This window comes from Pan paniscus, chromosome 10, assembly GCF_029289425.2.
Source record: "Pan paniscus chromosome 10, NHGRI_mPanPan1-v2.0_pri, whole genome shotgun sequence".
Classification (NCBI taxonomy): domain Eukaryota; kingdom Metazoa; phylum Chordata; class Mammalia; order Primates; family Hominidae; genus Pan; species Pan paniscus.
The window spans coordinates 68586194-68604939 of NC_073259.2; the positions used below are offsets into that span (position 1 = coordinate 68586194).

Genomic DNA, 18746 nt, shown 5'->3' on the forward strand with positions numbered 1-18746 from the left:
AATTCTGCTTACACAAAACCACATAGTGTTCAATGCCAAGTTCCTAATTTACAGCTGGGAAAATCACCATTGAAGATAGCTGTGCCTGAATCAGATTCACTTAACATAAAACCAGATGTAAACTTCAAATTATATGTGATATCTCCAGCCACTCATATAAACAAGAATAAAGTGAACTGAAAGACAGTAAATTCACCTAGACCTTTCTAAATCTGGCCACCATAATACTACAATATTCCTTTCTTAAAAGTATCTAATAAATTATTAATAGAAGAAAGGAGGGGGTAAAAACATGTGCATCTTCATTTAAGTACAGTTAAAAATCTAAAATTACCCAATTATAAAGTCTTTTATAAAAAGCAGAAAATTCTCAATCCTGAAATACACTCTTCACTTTTAAAATACAAAGAAAACCCACTAGACTTTTAGGAAATCAAGTCTTAGCATGCCATCTCAAAACTCTTTCCCAAACAACTTGTCACAAATGAACAGGAACAAGCTGTACTAAGGATGTACAAAGATATTTCTTTAGTTGTTTGCTTAATCAGCTATTGATGTCCCATCATAAATTAAGAAACCAAATGTATGCCAACAGAAGTCTGTCTGCAACTACAATATTACTTTATATTATTTGGCCCCAGAAGTTTGGAACCTATGGAAAGTCCATTTAAAAAATTTACCTGGCATGTAAATGCTAGAATATTTTGTTTGCCTTTTGAAGCCACACCAGATTCCAACCCACAGAGACAGGATTTCCAGTTTATTTCTCACAACCCACATGTACAAACCCAAAATTACAACATAGAAAAGTATCATTAGAAATCTATAATAGTAAAGAAAAGAAATTCACCACAGAGCTCTATTTCTTAGAGCCTCTAGTATAGTGTCCTATCAAACATTTCACATCTAAATTAAACACTCAAACACAGAAGGCTCACCTTGATACTCTAATGTAAGAGATCTGGCTTTATAATGTAAAAGCTAACCTAGCTTGAACACTGTAAATTAAATAATGGCATAAAGGCCAGGTACAGTGGCTCATGCCTAGAATCCCAGCACTTTGGGATGTGGAGGCAGGCAGATCACTTGAGTCCAGGAGTTCGAGACCAGCCTGGGCAATATGGTGAAACCCCATCACTACAAAAAAATACAAAATGTAGCTGGGCCTGGTAGTACACACCTGTAGTCCCAGTTACTTGGATGCTGTTGCAGGAGGATCACTTGAGTCCAGAAGGTGGAGGCTGCAGTGAGCCATGATCACACCACTGCACTCCAGCCTGGGTGATAGACCCAGACCCTGTCTCCAAAAAAGAAAAAGCATAATTTCTTTAAAAAAAATCAAATACATAATTATTACAGTTTAATAACAGTATATCTCATATTCAATTATTTGTAGAAATTAGCCTCATGCTTCTGTGTAGGCACCTATTTCCAGTGACTTCAAGAAATATGCATGTAGCTATTGACCTATTGCAACCACACCATTTCAGAAACATTGAAATTTAGTACTCAGTTTTGCTCCTACTAGTAAATACCACTATTTAATATTATGTCCACTCACTGCTGCACATAATTCAAACCATGCAAACATCACTACTAAAGTTATCAAAGCTTTTAATACTACCAAAAGCCAAGAAGCAAAAATATGCCCCCCAAAACTTGCTTACCCAGAATATATGGAGGATTGAGTTTTCAACTTAATTTAAGAAGCACTATCAAAAATACATTGGCCAATTTCCCTGCCTTAGGCAATGAAGTACAGAATGACCCCAGATTACACATATCCTTTACACATAAATGGACATCAAGGGAATGGAAAGGATATATTCCCAAAATACACTGAGATTTCCATCTTCTCTTTCCATCTCTCGCCCTCAGAAGTACAATGCAATGTTAAAGTAATACTTGTGGTTAAAGAATCATTTCTGAGAAGAATGAATAATGAAAAGTTTAGCCTTGATAAAAAGTCAACAAAGATAAAGAACAGGTATCTTCAAATAGGGTAAGACAGAACTCTTAGCTGATATAATGAAAAGCTCTTGGCTCACAAGGTCCATAATAAGTAGCATCTCTTAATTTTGTCAACCCAAAACCCTTCCTCCAAACCTTCTTCTAGCCATAAACACAATTAGTCCAACATGAGCTAAAAAAAACAAAATATGTCCCCATCATTACTAATCAGTCTTAGGGACAGGAAACTGACTCAAGCTGGATCCATCAGAGTCCTTCCCTGGGATGTTTCCAACTAGAGATGGAAGAAGAAAAGCTCTGTTTCTCTCTGATCACAAAACTCTCCTTTTCTACTAAGTTCTAAACTCAACTGCCTTCTCTTACTTCCTCAAACATGCAAAAGTTCAGTCCCATTTTAGAAATCTTGCCTTAGCCAGTCCCTGGAATGCTCTTCCTCCTGATGTTTACATGGCTAGCTATTTCTTCTGATTCGTATCTCAGCTTTAATGTCTCTTCTAGACAAAGGCTTTCCTAAAGTAGTCACTTAATTACTGTCACATCACTCTATTTTAATTCTCTGCATAGCACTTACCACTTTAATATTCTTCTTTTTTATGCTCTCTGCTGTATTTCTAACACCTAGAATAGTATCTGGCTCAGGATATGCACTCCATTCATAATTTGTTGAATAAATCAATATAAGCTATGAAGAAATTAGCCCAAAGCCAGCAGCAGCCATGGTCCTAGCTCCAGAAAGAAGCCAGTCTGAAAGAGTAAAGCCATTTAAAAAAAAAAAAAAAGCAGCAGCAGCAATGAAAAAAGTAGAACCCCCAGAGCTATCTACAGTCATCTCTAAGACCAGCTCCAACCCTGCCCATAATACAGTTTGATTACATATATAGGTGGCCTTTAAAATGGTATGTATACACCTCCCTGAGAAGAGGGATGTGTAAGACAATCCACCAGAATATAAGAAGAAAAGACTACAATACATAAAATAAGATACTTTTATGTTGTACTATCCTTTGAAAAGTGCCATAATCTGTGTTTTATAATGTACATAATGTATTGTTATAATCATATATGTACAAAATGTACAGATAAATATACCCACACTGAGGATGTATCCTCAAAAATGTATTCTTGGTAGAGGTGAACAATCAAAAAGTCTGGAGACAAAGTTAAAGAGCAAATTTATTTCTTATAACCTAACATGTTTCAGCTTTCTTTCATTTCCAACCAAGAGACTTCTGAAATGTACTTAACACATACTTGGTACCCAAATACTTGAAAATGCTGAATGCAGAGACTAACTCTTTATGGGTCCAGAGAACAGACAAATGAAAGTTAAAGGTAGGCAGATTTCAAACCTGTATGAAAATAACTTTCTAAAATTTAGGTCTGTCCACAAGTAATCACTGGCTTTCCAACTATAAATTTCCCACTATTAGAAGGGTTCAAGCAGAAGCCTGGTTACCATCGATAAGAATTCTGTATTCGTGAGGTAATCTATGCAACAAATGTTAACAGAGTGAATACTAAGTGCTAGGAATCATACAATGAATTAAATTAAGTCCTTATGTCCTTGGATATCACAGTTTAATAGAAAGACAGACTTGCAAACGTGTATATAGTACACAATATATCTATGCAACAACTGAGAAAGATAGTAATTTACTCTTCATGGGTGAGGATATCTAAGTTAAATACTATGAATAAGTAAAAGCCAATTTTCCTGTTCGTCAAAAAAGATAAGCACATTCCTGGCAAAGACATAGCCAAAAGGACAGGTTTATAAGCACACAGTATGGCAAACCAAAAATACCACAAATAATGCGGAATTGTTGAATGATAAGGTACCTATGGTGGGAGAATAACTACAAATGAAGTTGTTAGGTGGCTAGAAGCAAAATTATGAAAAGTCATGATAAGGAGTTTGGAAGGAGGCAAAGAACAATAAAAATAACTGTCTTTTAGAGTGTACTACTTTGTTCCAGACACACTCCTAAACTCTTTAGACGTGCTATCACTTTTAATCCTTAGAAAATTTCTATATCACCTCCTCTTTTTCAATAAGAAAACAATGCTAGAGTGAGATCAAGTAATTTACCTAAAATCAGTTAGAGGCAAACACAGAACTCATTGAAGAATTCTGAAAACAGAAATAAGATGTATTTTGAATAAGTGACATGCATAATAGAAAAAAATGGCTATAAGGCAATGTAGATAACAGTGTGAAAGTAGAATAGGCTAGTTTGAGGGAAATCTATGCAATAAACTAATAATCCAAAGTAAGAGGTAATAAGGGAGTGTGAATAAGGAAAAGGAAAACTAAAGGATCCCATCGGTTTCTACCTTCAGTAAGTGGGAAGAAAAAGCAAGTTCGGTATAAAAAGGCATAAAATGAAGTAGATGAGGTGTAGAATAATTAGTTTGGGCTTAGACAGTATGGACACATTTGAGTTCGAAGTTTCAATAAAAGAAAAAACCAAAAGGAAAAGGTCTAATAGGAAGTTGACTAGAAAGAGGAAGAGTTCAAAAAAAGAGGTAGAAAGAATCGCTAGGATAAACATATTTAGAAATCACCAATATACATCAACAATTTTAAAACTGGCCAAGCCAAGTAGAAAATAAATATCCATGGTCATCCATGCAGAAGAATTCCAAAAAAATCTATGTAGCTACTTCACTATCAAGAAGGTGGAAAATAACTCCCCATCAAGTGTGGTCTGCACATAGTGACTTTCTTGCAAAGAGTACAATACAGAATAAGAGAAAAAGAATAACTTTCCAGTGAAGAAGCCTAATAAAAACCACCTTAGCCAAATGATCAAAGTAAACATCAACAATGATAAGTCACAGTAAGTCACAGCTTAACAATGATAAGTTGATAGTAAGTACCCTTGATACAATGTGATAAAAATGGCACTTCACCTCTATGCTCTTCCTCCTAAAAACCCTAACCCCAGTCTAATCATGAGGAAAAACATCATATCAATCTCAGCTGAGGAATAACCTACAAAATGTCTGACCAATACTCCTCAAAACTGTCAAGGTCATCAAAACCAAGTAAAGTTTAAGAAACCATCACAGCCAGGAAATGTCTGACCAATACTCCTTAAAACTGTGAAGGTCATCAAAAACAAGTAAAGTTTAAGAAACTGTCACAGCCAAGAGCAGCCTAAGGAGATATGACCACTAAATGTATGGTAACCTAGACAGTAACCTGGAACAGAAAAAGGGCAGTAGATAAAAATAAAGGGAATATTAATACAGAATGGACTTTAGTTAATAATTATGTATAAATATTGGCCATTCATTTAAACAAATGTACAATAATGTAAAATGTTAATAAAAGGTATGAGGTTTATGAGAACTCTCTATATTATTGTCATAATTTTCTATAAAGATAAAATTGTTCTAAATAATAATGTTTATATTTCTAAGTAGGCCAAGAATAAAACCATAGAAAACCATTACTATTCAAGAGATAAGTAGAGGAAAATAGGTCAGTAAATAAAATTTAAAAGGTATGACCAGAAATACAGAAAGATATAGACAGATCTAACATATGTCATAGAGGTCAAAGAGGATAAGAAACAAATAGAATCCATAGAATTTAAGAGGTCACTGGGAAAAGAAATGAGGTGGAGCTACAAGGATATGAACCACGACTTTGTTATTCACCCAGTTAAAAATCTCATAAAAGATTCTCCTAGTTTCCAATCTATTAATAGTCTTCCCTGTTCCAGTCACAACCATTTAATCGCCAAAAACCTACCTCATAATGAATCTTCATTCACAAGTAAAGTATTAGATGCATGAGACAGAATACTTTCATCTGGAAGTAACAGAAAATTCCAAAATAAAACTGGTTAAATCAATAAGGAGATGTATAACTAGTATCTCACATAACAAGAAGGCCCAAGGTAGAGCAGTCTTTAAATACTGCAAGTCAGAGCTTCAGAAATTCTAATTCCCTTGGCTCTGGCCTCCTATATTTAGCTTCACCGACAGGCTGGAAGCAAAATGACAAAAATATTTTGAGATTGTGATCTGCCCATCCTTAAACCTGCTGCCAGCAAAGAAAAGGAATTACTATGCTTCACTTAGACTTACCAGAATTAATCCTGGAACTTGGAATGAGGTCTCCTTTCTCTGAGTCACATAAAGGAGGGTTAGAAGCCTAAACAAAACAAAGGATCTGTTAGAAAGGTAGTGGGAGGCTGGGCGTGGTGGTTCACATCTGTAATCCCTGCACTTTGAGAGGCCAAGGAAGGCCGGATCACCTGATGTCAGGAGTTCGAGACCAGCCTGGCCAACATGGCAAAACCCCATCTCTACTAAAAATACAAAAATTAGCCAGGTGTAGTAGCGGGTGCCTGTAATCCAAGCCACTCTACTCCGGAGGCTGAGGCTGGAGAATCACTTGAACCCAGGAGGCGGAGGTTGCAGTGAGCCGAGATCATGCCACTGCACTCCAGCCTGGGCAAAAAGAGTGAAACTCTATCTCAAAAAAAAAAGGGGTAGTGGGAAAAGGGGTAATGCTAAATAGGCAGTCAACAGCAGCCAATACAGGAGGTTCTTATTTGCATGTTTTTCTAGCTCAAGAACTTTTAAAAATTACCTTAATATGATGAAGAAGAGATTCAAACAAAATAAGGTCCATACAATTTCCTTCCTAAAATAACCAAATGACAACCTCAGATACTATCAGTACTGTTTTACAGATCAAGGGGGAAAATGGCACAAGAATTTATAAGTTTTCTCTCATCACTCCAATTTTATATTGCAAAAATACAATGTATTTGGATATTTTCAAAGCAGAATCTTGTATCTTACACTTTAAACTCTTATTTTGTTGGAATAGGATGAGAAGAGATCCCAAGGTAATGGAAAGAGCACTAAACTTGGCATCGGGGCATGGGGCTCTAGTCCTAATTCTTCAACTAAATTACAGCATTTTTGAAGATGGTCACCTAATATCTAGGGTCCAATTTCCTCCTTTCTTAAATAAGTAAGTTAGGAGAGATGATCTCTCAAGTCTTATTCCTGGTTATTTCCTAATTAAAAATAATATTCACTTGTTAGCTAGAAAATTTACACAGATTATTTACCGTTGTAATTCTGCGCTAGCCAATTCCTAAAGATCCACTCCAAGACTATGGGCTGTTGACACATTAAGCTTTTTCCTACAAAACTTCACTTTCACAAAAACTTTCACTGTGGCCAGAAATGTGAATAGCATGATGTTACAACTTCTGAAATAACTCAAGAATTTAATTCAATTTCTCTTTAAACCCAAGTTCATTATTAAAGATTTCAGTGTACCTACAGATGCAAACCCTCCCTGTTGGACAGGAAAACGGAAAATGACAAAAACTTAACCACTTTGAGATTCAATTAAAGACAAGATTTCTAACCACTAAGCCTAAATGGGGAAGAAGATGAAAATCAAAGCACAATGAAAAAGCTGGAATCACAAACAAGTCACAAACAGAAATGGAAATTTCTATACAGAGAGAAAGAAAAAGGGAAGAAATACTCCCCCCATACCAGTATATAAGCCTAGAAGAAATTAAGCCTAAAAGTCTCATGAGTTTCTCTTAAAAACTATGGATTTACACAAAATGGACAAAAATAATTTCCAAAAATAGGTTGGTGACAGTAGAAACATGCCCTTTGGGAACCTCAGCTTAATAAATTGTTGGTAAAGCAGACCCAAAATCATATGGGATGACTCTGGATAAAACCCCATGACTTAAGCCAACTGCATTATGACCTGGAGTTGGTTTTTCTCAAAATTATTAATAATGAAAAATACTTACACAGGATACACATGTATTGCCAGGAAAAAAAATGTACTTCTTTGAAACAGTTTTTAAAACAACCAACCACCCACAGAAACCACATGGGCACAAAATGAAACGATTCTGGTCACTGATTTGTGGAGCACTTAAGCATTCCCCAAGTAAAAGACTCCGCTTTAGGCTTTCTGAGACAAGCAGACTATCCATGAAAATACCTGATTTAGAACTACCAAGGAAACACTGCAAACATACCTCCAATGGCCTGAGTTTCAAGAGAAATAATTTTCTCCAAGGAGAATCTTACAGTTTTAAAAGTCTACTTCTTTTAAGAAGACATTTCTTTTCCTCACAGTAAGACTCCAGATAAAGCTTAAAAATTGGCTCTGAAGATAAAATGAATTAAATTAAATCTAACTCAAAAGTGCTTAACGCTACAATAGTATAAGTTAACACCTCCTAGAACTGATTTTGCATCAGTAGCAGCATCACTAATACATTACAATTACTCAATTTATCAAATTACATAATAATAGCCTAGTGAGATATTACATCAGATATACAATATTGAGGTAAGTTTCAAAAGAGAAAGGAAGAAATATACAGGAGACAATATTGTTTAAGAGACAGGCAAAAGGAGAAAGCAAGAAATGAGTGCCAGGCAGTTGCACCGCAACGCTAGAAGCAAAGCTAGGTACACTGAACAGGTAGAGAGACTCAGAAAAAGGAAGCCAAATGAAACCACAGTCAGGCTAGCATGTAGCATTGCCTAGAGTATAATGCAAAGATGACAAAGAAACTCATTTACATATGGAAATATCAGACAGGTACTAGATACGTTAACAGAAAACAGAAAGTTTACCTTGACCCTCAGCATCACCAACTGTCCACCTACTCCTTTAAGTAAATAAGTAAAAGATTATTTCTAACCATGGCTTATATTGTCCCTACGAGAGATAAGAACACCATAAAACCCAGAAACATGCAAGAGCTGCAAGTTCACCTTTATGTGCAAACACAGGCTTCATCACACTTTCAATTTCCTGCCATATTGCCACTAAAATTGACTAGGTTTTTTTCCCCCTCTACTTTGGTTTTATGTAAGGTGCTGACTTCACCCTTGGATAGGCTGGCGAAGCTCACCTTGTCAGACCCTGCATACCCTTAAAGAACACATATAATTTCCAGAAGAAATAAGAAGAATGGAAAAATAGATGAGTTCACAAAAGAAACAATTTTAAATTCTATGTATCTATAGTCTTCAACCTTTAGAGATGATATTACTGGTGGTATTTGTTACCACATATATAAATCCTAAAAAGACCAAAGTACTAAGAGCCACCCAAGTGCAGTTGTAGCTATCTTATATAGTTCCAACACAATGAAAAGGATAATAATGCCAAGGATGAAAAGCCCTAGGATTGTCACCTACTCAGAAAGAATACAGATTTTAAAAATGACCAAATTAGATCCATTTCAGAAAACGAAAAGGGAAATTCTATAACTATACTGAGGATCTCTAACTAACCAAACATAAAATTTGTACATCAAAATTCATTCTATGGTAAAACAACTGTATTCTAAGTAGCAGCTGAATACCATGATTTATTATGGATACAGAAATAAGAAATGCCTGGTTTTTCAAGGCTTAGTAAAAATAGGAAGTGAGAAGTCTAAAATATAGGAACTACCAAAAAATATAGTACATATCCCTAGTGTATACATTTTATGCAAAGATTTATAGACAGGGTGACAAGATTTACTTTATAAAGTATCATAAAAGATGAACAGAGTAAATGAAAAATTAAAACATATACTTCCTACATATCACCAATAGCTTACTCACAGACATCTCACCAGCACCAGCACCACCACCACCACCGCCACCCCTGTGGTTCTACACTGTGGTTACTTCAAAGTAAAATTATGATAAAGGTTGGAAGGAAATATGAATTACAGTATACAGATAGCATTTAACTTCCAACCAAAGTGGAAACACAGAGACCAGATTTAACCTCTAGTTTCTAAGCAACTAGAAAAATGAACAATAGATGAGAAAAAGCAACTAGAAAACTGAACAAAGGATGTACAAGATGAAATAATGATGTTCAAGTACTGGACAACAGCACAAAATTGTGATTCCCAAAAGAAACGAAACAAAATTATAACTCCCAAACTTACAAACTGGAGTCAGTTTCCAGGCCAAAGAGTATGGTGGGGGAAGCCAAGTAAAGCTGACCTCTCACTGAGCTAAAGGGGCAGAGTTAAGAGTTCACAAAGCAGCTAAAATTTACAAGTCCAAGCATCTGAGAAATAGAGCTCCAGAGAAAGAAAGGTCTTCTCAAGTCTTAAACTGAGTTCTAACCTACATAAACGTGGGAGAAAATTACCCAAGGACAGGAAAAGAACAACAAAAGTGAGTGGACAGATCATCTGGAGCTCACACATAGCTGTCAAGAATTTGTATTCCTATCAGTCAGAGTGGATAAACCTAGTAATATATGGAGCATTCAGCTGAATCCTCAGGAGGGTATCTCCTTAGTAGTGGGGCTGTATTAGACCTAAACAAAAGGCTGCTCTGGAGCCATGCTAACAAATCTTAAAAGTAAGCCTCAAAATAATCCAACTGATTGCTAGTGACATAACAAAGAGTCAGAACAAAATACAAAACTATTTAAAACAACAAAATTCAGCAATCAACAAAAAACAATTCAAAATGCCTGAGATCTAATAAAGAATTAACAGTCATATAAAGAATCAGAAAACTATAACACATAACCAGGAGAAAAATCACTTGATAGAAACAGACACAGAAATGAGAGAGATGGAGAGAATCAGCGGACATAAAAGCAGCTGTTATAAATATGCTCTATAACTTTTAAGAAAGCAGAGAAAAGGTCATGATGATGAGAGGCATGGAAGATATAAAAAAGGTTCAAATGAAACTTACAGAGGAGAACTTTGAAACAAAAAACATAAAAGATGAGATTAACAGCATATTAAACACTGTGGAAGATCATGAAGTTAAAAAAACAGCAATAGTATAACTATTCAAAATAAAGTACAGAGAGGAAAAAATACTGAGAAAAAATGGATAATTTCAAGTGGTCTAAAACATGTGTAACTGGAGGCCCCCAAAAAGGGAAGATACAGAAGAAATTATTTTAAAAGCATGGCTGAAAATTTTCTGAATTTCATGAACACTATAAAACCAGAGACCCAAGAAGCTAAAGAATAGTGAGAAAGAACAAACATAAAGAAATCATACTAATGCACATCATAATCTAATTACAGAAAACTAATACAAGAGAATATTTGTATTTAGGCCAGAAAAAAAGAACACATTATATACAAAAGAACTAAAATAAGAATAAAAGTAGGCTTATTGCCAGAACCATGTAAACCAGAATATAATGGAGATATGGCTTTCAACTTAAAGAGGAAAAAACACATGGCAGTATAGACTTCTTTGCCCAGAGAAAATACCTTTAAAAATTGAAGAGGAATTTTTTTTTTCAGATAAACAAAGGGTAAGAGAATTATTTGCCACCAGACCTGTACTAAAAGAAATATTGAGGAAATTTCTTCAGGGAGAAGAAAGACAAAACCAGATTGAAATCTGAATCTACACAAAAGAAATTAGGAGTCCCAGAAATAGCAAACAGGTGGGTAAATCTAAAAATTTAAAGATAACTGAATATATAAAGCAATAATTTAAAAAACATATTGTTGGCTTTATAGAATATGTAGAAATAAATTGCATATCAATACCACAATGAGAGATGAAATAAAAGCATATTGTTGTGAAGTTCTTACACTGTACATAAAACGGAAAAATATTGATAAGTGGACTAATACGTTAAAGATGTATATTGTAGACACTACAGCATTTAATTAATTAATTAATTAATTAGCAAAGATATACACCTAGAAAGTCCATAATGGGTCTAAAATGAAATCATTAAAAGCATCCTCAAACCCAATATAAATCAGGAAAGAAGGAAAAAAGCAGAAGGAAAAAAAGGAAAACAAATAGTAAAATGATATATTTAAACTCAACCATGTAATGATAATTGCATTAAGTGTAAGTGGTCTAAACAACTAAATTTAAAAGCAGACACTGCAGACTGAATGATAAAGCAAGACCCAACTGTATACCACATACAAAAAAACCACTTTTACTATGAAAACACAAAAGAGATAAAATTAAAGGGTTGAAAAGATACACCATGCAAACATCAATCAAAAGAAAGTTGAAATGTCTATATTCATATTATACAAATTAGAATATTAAAGGGAGAAATTTCATGACAGATAAATTAATCAAGATACTATAATATTCAAATGTATACATATCTCCTAAGCTTTGATGAACTGTACACTTAAAAATGGTTACAATGGGGGCCAGGCGCAGTGGCTCACGCCTGTAGTCCCAGCACTTTGGGAGGCCAAGGCAGGAGGACCATGAGGTCAGGAGATGAAGACCATCCTGGCTAGCACAGTGAAACCCCATCTCTACTAAAAAAATACAAAAAATTAGCCGAGTGTGCTGGCAGACACCTGTAGTCCCAGCTACTTGGGAGGCTGAGGCAGAAGAATGGCATGAACCCAGGAGGCAGAGCTTGCAGTGAGCCCAGATCACGCCACTGCACTCCAGCCTGGGTGAAAGAGTGAGACTCCATCTCAAAAAAAAAAAAAAAAAAAAAAAATGGTTACACTGGTAAATTTTGTTATATATATTTTGCCAAATTTTAAAATTAAAAATGTATACTGTTGAGAATATTTAAAAAGGCAAGCCACAGATTGGACTAAAATATTTGACAAACCTATCTGAAAAGGTCTTATATCCAGAATATAAAAAGAAAGCTTACATATAAATAATAAGATAACCTAATTTTTTAATGGTAAAATATTTTAATAGACACTTTATAAAAGATCTAATAATCTCAAGCACATGAAAAGATGTACAACATCATTAGAAATTAGAAAAATGTAAATTAAAACCGAAATGCAGGTACCAGTACAATCTACTAAAATGGCTACTTAAAAAGATTCACAATATCAAGTGTTGGTGAGAATATGGAGCACCTAGAATTCTCATGTAACCTAGTGAGAATGTAAACTGATAGAGCCACTTTGGAAAAGTTTGGCAATTGTGTATAATGTTAAACATACACTTGCCACACAACCCAAGAATTCTACTCCAAGCTATTGACCTAAGAGAAAACATATGTCCACATAAAGACCTGTCAGAGAATGTTTAAAACTAGAAACAATTCAAATGTGTATCAACTAGTATATGGATAAAGGAATAATGGTACATCCATACAATATTACTCAGCAATTACAACGAACAAACCTATTTATATATGCAACAATATGAAAGAATCTTCATTACACCAAGTCAAAGAAACCAAATACGTACACACACACATACATACATACACACACACACACACACAAACAACATCTGCAATGTTCCTTTTATATTAAATTCTTGAAAAGGCAAAACTTCAGTGACCAAAAGCAAATCAGTGGTTGCCAGGGACCAGGGGTGGTGGGACGGGGTCTAGTCTTATGAGGCACAAGGGAACATTCTGCAGTGATTAAATATTCCATATAATACAGTAGTGGTTTCTCATATGTAAATATTTGTCAAAGTCATCAAATTACATACTTAATATTGGTGATTTCTTTTTTTTTAATTTTGTCTTCCAGCTTGAGGAGTTATTGGTGATTTTAATTGTTTATACACCTAAATTTAAAATGATTTTTAAATCACTATGATATACAGAAAGAAGTAATGAAAACGAGCTTTCTATTAGAGACTTTTATCACAGCCTCTATGCTTGTCACTAGTGCTAAATCCCTTCCTCTAGCAGGAATGGGAGTAGAAAGATCACAGTAGACCAACAGTCGAATGGGCATTCCCTTGAAAGCCCAGAGAAAAAGATTATCTCTTAGGCAGAACTACAGTAGCTACCAAAATCAAAAGGGGAAAGGAGTAAGATATTAGGGGAAAAAGATGTGCAATGTGTATGTAAAGTGTCTCAGGCAGGTAAGCTTAAAAAAAGGATATCTAAAGGGATCAAACACGGAGGATGGAGGAAGTGAGAACACAGCAAGGAGTCACCAAACTAGAAAATGAATGAGACTGGAACAGGAGGGGACAGTTATAATAGGTAAACAGGAAGACAACCTTAGATGATAAGTAAGAAAAGGATGTCACCTACATCAAGATTTTTTAAGCTCTCTACAGTAAACCAGGCTGCCACGGATAGTGAAAGTTATCAGGTTCTTCCAAATTATAATCATCTTTCTGCTTAGTAAAAGTCTGTATCTTACTTCTAATTTGAAAGTAAGAGCATACCACCACCCTGCATCCAAACTAAAGCCTTATTTTTTTTTCAGGTAGTTACATAAAATAATGATTACACAGAGTTTTATCCTAGCCTGCCTAGGGTCGCCTTCATCATGCCCATACTTACCTACTTCTCCCACTCTGCTGCTGGTAATCTATTCCTACCATGAAATCCTACAGTCCTTTCACAATTTGGTTCATATTTACCTTTACAGTCTTGTCTTCTGCCTTTCTCCAGCAATTCTAAAAATTCTGTCCCTTTGTGGCACAGAAAAATAATTAATAAACACTTAATATCTTTTGATTCACTTACTGACTTCAGCTTCTCAAATACATGGGAAAACATCTGAAGTCTACCTATAAAAATGAATATAAGCTTGAGCAGTCAGTTCAAAATTGCTGTTTCGGAAAATTTCCTAAAATTTTTCCACAAGCTACGTATAACTCAAATATGTTCAACTAAACTTAGCTCATTTGCAAACTACTACCACCCCAGGATATTTAAAGGATATAATGAATTAAAATTTTCAAATATGTGTGTTTACATATACATATATTCTGTGTGTTTACACGTACATATATTCAATTATGTATTCTAATCTGTTCTAGCACCTCTGTTGTCAGTACCACAATACTACCATCTTGCTCATTTTTGCATATTTCCTAGTAGCATGTTAAGAGATTAGTTCGGGCGGTAATTTCCTTATCATAAGGGAAGATGTGTACACTATGGGTAACAGGGAAGCAGTAGTAATAATGTTCATTGTTATTGCTGAGTAGTATTATACGAATGTACTGTAATTCCTTTATCCATATACTAGTTCATACACATTTAAGTTGTTTCTAATTTTAAACATTCTCTGACAGGTCTTTAAGTGTAAGTGCAATTCTCTGAAGTGTTGGTTCCTTTACCATCATTACAAGTGATTCCCTGATGCTTATGATATTCTCTGATGTTTATATTCTAAAAGGCTAAAACAAAGAATCCCTTAACATGAAAGTAACATTCTATTTACTTCCCTCACAATGATTTTCTCTCCTGAACAAACACACTTAAAGCCATCAAGAAATTTCAGTTTCATAGATGAAGAGAGCAATTATAAGAACACTGCTCTCAACAATTGCCTGTTACCTTATTTTAAGAATGAATAAAAAATATATAACTATATAAAAAGAATGCTACAGTTTATACACACTCACAAACACACACCCCAACTTCTCTACATACAAAACCAATTAATGGTGTTTTATTCAATTATTATGATTACCTTCCTCCGGGAGAGTAGACAAAGTCCACCAGTTCATTACACATAAGTTCCCAAAAAGATGGCACAACTTTCTCGGTAGCATAATTGAATTCTGTGATATTTTTGAGGCACTATATATATTTTATTTTACTTACTGAAACCATGTTAAAGTAACTGAATTGCAAGAGAAATACATATTTGCTGTGCTTAGAAAATGACTACATTTTCTAAAGCTAAGAACCAACAAAAGCTTGCTATATAATCCAACGTGAGAAACACAGAGAAAGGATTCTAGTGAGAGTTGATGAACAACAAAGAAAGCTTAAATGATCTGCATAATTCCAGACCTCAGCATTGCTACACAATCACAATGGAAAGAATGTATGGTAATTAGACAGCTTTAAATGCTGAAAATATCCAAAGGATCATTCTTTTCTCCTAAAAGCTTTTGATCAAAGAGGAAATCCTAGAGTCTTCATGATTACTCCTTCTTTACTTAAAAAAACAAAACAACAACGATTAAGTACTACTAAGTATTGCTATTGATGGGTTTCTCCTCTCTTTTTAATTTAAGCAGCATTATTCAGCATAAGATTCCATTTTAAGTATATTAAATCTTTAACCAGTATATCTGATTAACATTTTAGCCCTCAACAGGGAAAACGGGCATAATGACTATCTTCAATAATCTAAAATGGCATTGTGGTGAAAATAAAAAAGATGTATCAATTCCTGAGAATTACCAAATATATTGAAGCCACAGCAGGTATGTGTCACTTTTGTTAAATGTTCATATACTTGACAGTGTACATCCACTGCTTCTGTCTATGTCTGGCTTTCTAAAATATTTACTATAAATTCTGCTTGTACTAGGCATTTTAAGCATTTCACTTTTTTTCATCTTCCTTTTACATAGTATTTAGTCATTTATTTCTTAAGTTGCCTTTGGGATATCACAAAGAATAAAGGCAAATTATGAAGTAAGCTAAAGGCCACTCTTCTTAATAGATACAGTGGTAAGATAATCCTACATTATTTCAAAATTTTATTAGCTTCATATCTGACATTACATCATGCCAACCACAAACTGTTGGTTATACTGGAAGAGGAAATAATCAACTAATTTTCTACTTTTTTGGTAAGCATATTAATCAGGGTTCTCCAGAAAAAGAGAACTAAGAGGAGGTATATGTGTGTATATAAATAAAGAGAGAAACATTAATTTCAGAAATTGGCTCACAAGATTATAGAAGCCAGGATGTCCAAAGATATGCAGTCAGCAAGCTGGAAAGCTAGGAGAATCAATAATGTTAAGCCTGACAACAAGGAAAGCTGATGGTGTAAGTTCTAGTCTGAGTCCAATGGCCTGAGAACTAGAAGAGCCAATAGTGTAAGTTACAGTCCAAGTACAAGAGAAGACTGGCATTCCAGCTCAAGCAGTCAAGAAGTAGCAGTTTCTTATTACACAACTGTTTCATTCTACTCACATATTCAATTGAGTGGATGAGGGCTACCCATATTAAGGAGGAAAATATGCTTTACTCAGTCTACCAATTCAAATGTTAATATCCAAAAATACTCTCAAAGACATACCTAGAATAATGTTTAATCAAATCTGTGAGTACCTCATGGCCTAGTCAAGTTGACACATAAAATTAAGCATCACAAGTCCACTTGGCACACATCTGCACCTCCTCAAATCATATTTAGTCTCCAAATAAAGAAAATAACAAGGTCATAATTCCACCTAACGTGATGCAACTATCCTGACTACAACTGGAAATGTATTAGCCCCTTTCCAAGAAGAGGAAGTAAAGATTTTGAATGACATTTCTATTTCCCTTGATATCCTGTAATTTAAACACTATGATGTAAAGCTAACAATACTTAAATACTATTATATATAGTCAAACTATCTTATATTTCATGACAAGGGAATAAAAGAGGACAGAAAACAAACACACACACACACAAACATAACAAAATAAGATGGAAATACACATGGCAATTACAGGCCTTGTTTCTGTATTAATAGCTGGTATTAATAACTATCTTCTTCCACTGCCTATTTTGTATTTGCTTTGCCTTCACCAATCACCTCATCTGGTTGTGACTGTTTACCCAGTGGGGTGACCCTAACTTTCATTCCTGAAGGATCTGGGTCATAGTACTCCTGCTTGGGTTGGGTTGGGTTGCTCAGTTTTCCACTGACCAAGACATCCTAAGGGATACCCTGTATTCCAGACATACTCTACCTCCATTATAGAACAGCAATCTAATTTCTCATTGGTAGTTAAGATCAATCAGTCAAGCCAGCACAGTAACTCTCTTCTTTGCCTATTGATTCAGAGATATGAGGAGTCCAAAGTGACCAGGCTAGAATCTTCCATTTCAACTGAATCACTGTTTTATTTCCTGGTAAAAGCATTCCACCATCTGGAACTAAGATCTCTAGGTCATCAAAGCATAAGTTCACAGGAACAGGAAGCAAAAATTTTGCTAGCAAGTCACTAGAGATAATAATGACTGGTGCCACTCCTGTTTCCACCCCTTGATTCTTGGATCCATGAATCCTGGCAATGGAAGAAAGAGCACCATATATTGGAAACTGATCCAGCATAAACACAGCCTTCTGGAGAATCCTGCACCAGCCTTTCAAGGCACTGCCACCAAGCTGGCACCATAATTGAGTCTTCAAAAAGCCATTCCACCATTCTATCAAGTCAGCTGTTTCACTACAGTAGAGACCATCTTAAGACCAGTCAATTCCATGAACATGGGCCCACTGCCACATTTCTTTTGCTATGAGGTGAGTTCTTTGATCAGAAATAATGCTGTGTGTAATATTAATACCATGATAGTAGATAAGGAATTCTTTAAATCCATGTCTGGTAGTTTTGGCAGAAGCAATGCATGCAGGGAAGGGAAATCTATATTCAATGTCTACTCCAGCAGGAATAAGAACAAAACACTGTCCCTTTCATGATGGGAGCAAACTAAGAAAACAAAATGTTAGAGCCTTTTATAATTCCCCAAGCTGCAGAATCTCTGCTTAGTGAGCCCATATCAATAGATTTGGCCTGATCCACCTTTATGTTCCTTCTGACATTATCCTATACCCTTAATATGCATGATCACACATGTTCTCTGGACTTTTGTCTGTATAAATAGAAAACTTAAGTATTTATTTCAGAGTGTAGTACATGTCTTCATGGGTCACACTTTGTGCCTCATCTTTAGGGGCCTACTAAGACTTGAGTGTAGTTATAGGTCTAGAAACAAAGAGGAGTCGGTGGGGAGAGGTCTTGAGAATTGTCTTGCATGCCAACTTCCTCAGGGAAAGCCATTACAGTTTGCTTGGGCAATGCAGAATTAATTCCC

The 18746-nt window shown here is 35.1% G+C and overlaps 1 protein-coding gene across 6 annotated transcripts in view; it reads right to left on the bottom strand.

Moving 5' to 3' along the window:
* Positions 1-18746, bottom strand: part of CCDC91 (coiled-coil domain containing 91) — a 388370-nt gene that overhangs the window by 348746 nt on the left and 20878 nt on the right. For 4 of the 6 annotated variants that reach the window (XM_063593136.1, XM_055095799.2, XM_063593138.1 and 1 more), the window contains one exon: positions 6070-6136. The exons of the other annotated variants lie outside the window; for them this stretch is intronic. The gene's annotated coding sequence lies outside the window, so the exon portion shown is untranslated. Of the gene's footprint in view, positions 1-6069; positions 6137-18746 lie in introns of those variants that run through there. 6 annotated transcript variants of the gene reach the window in all.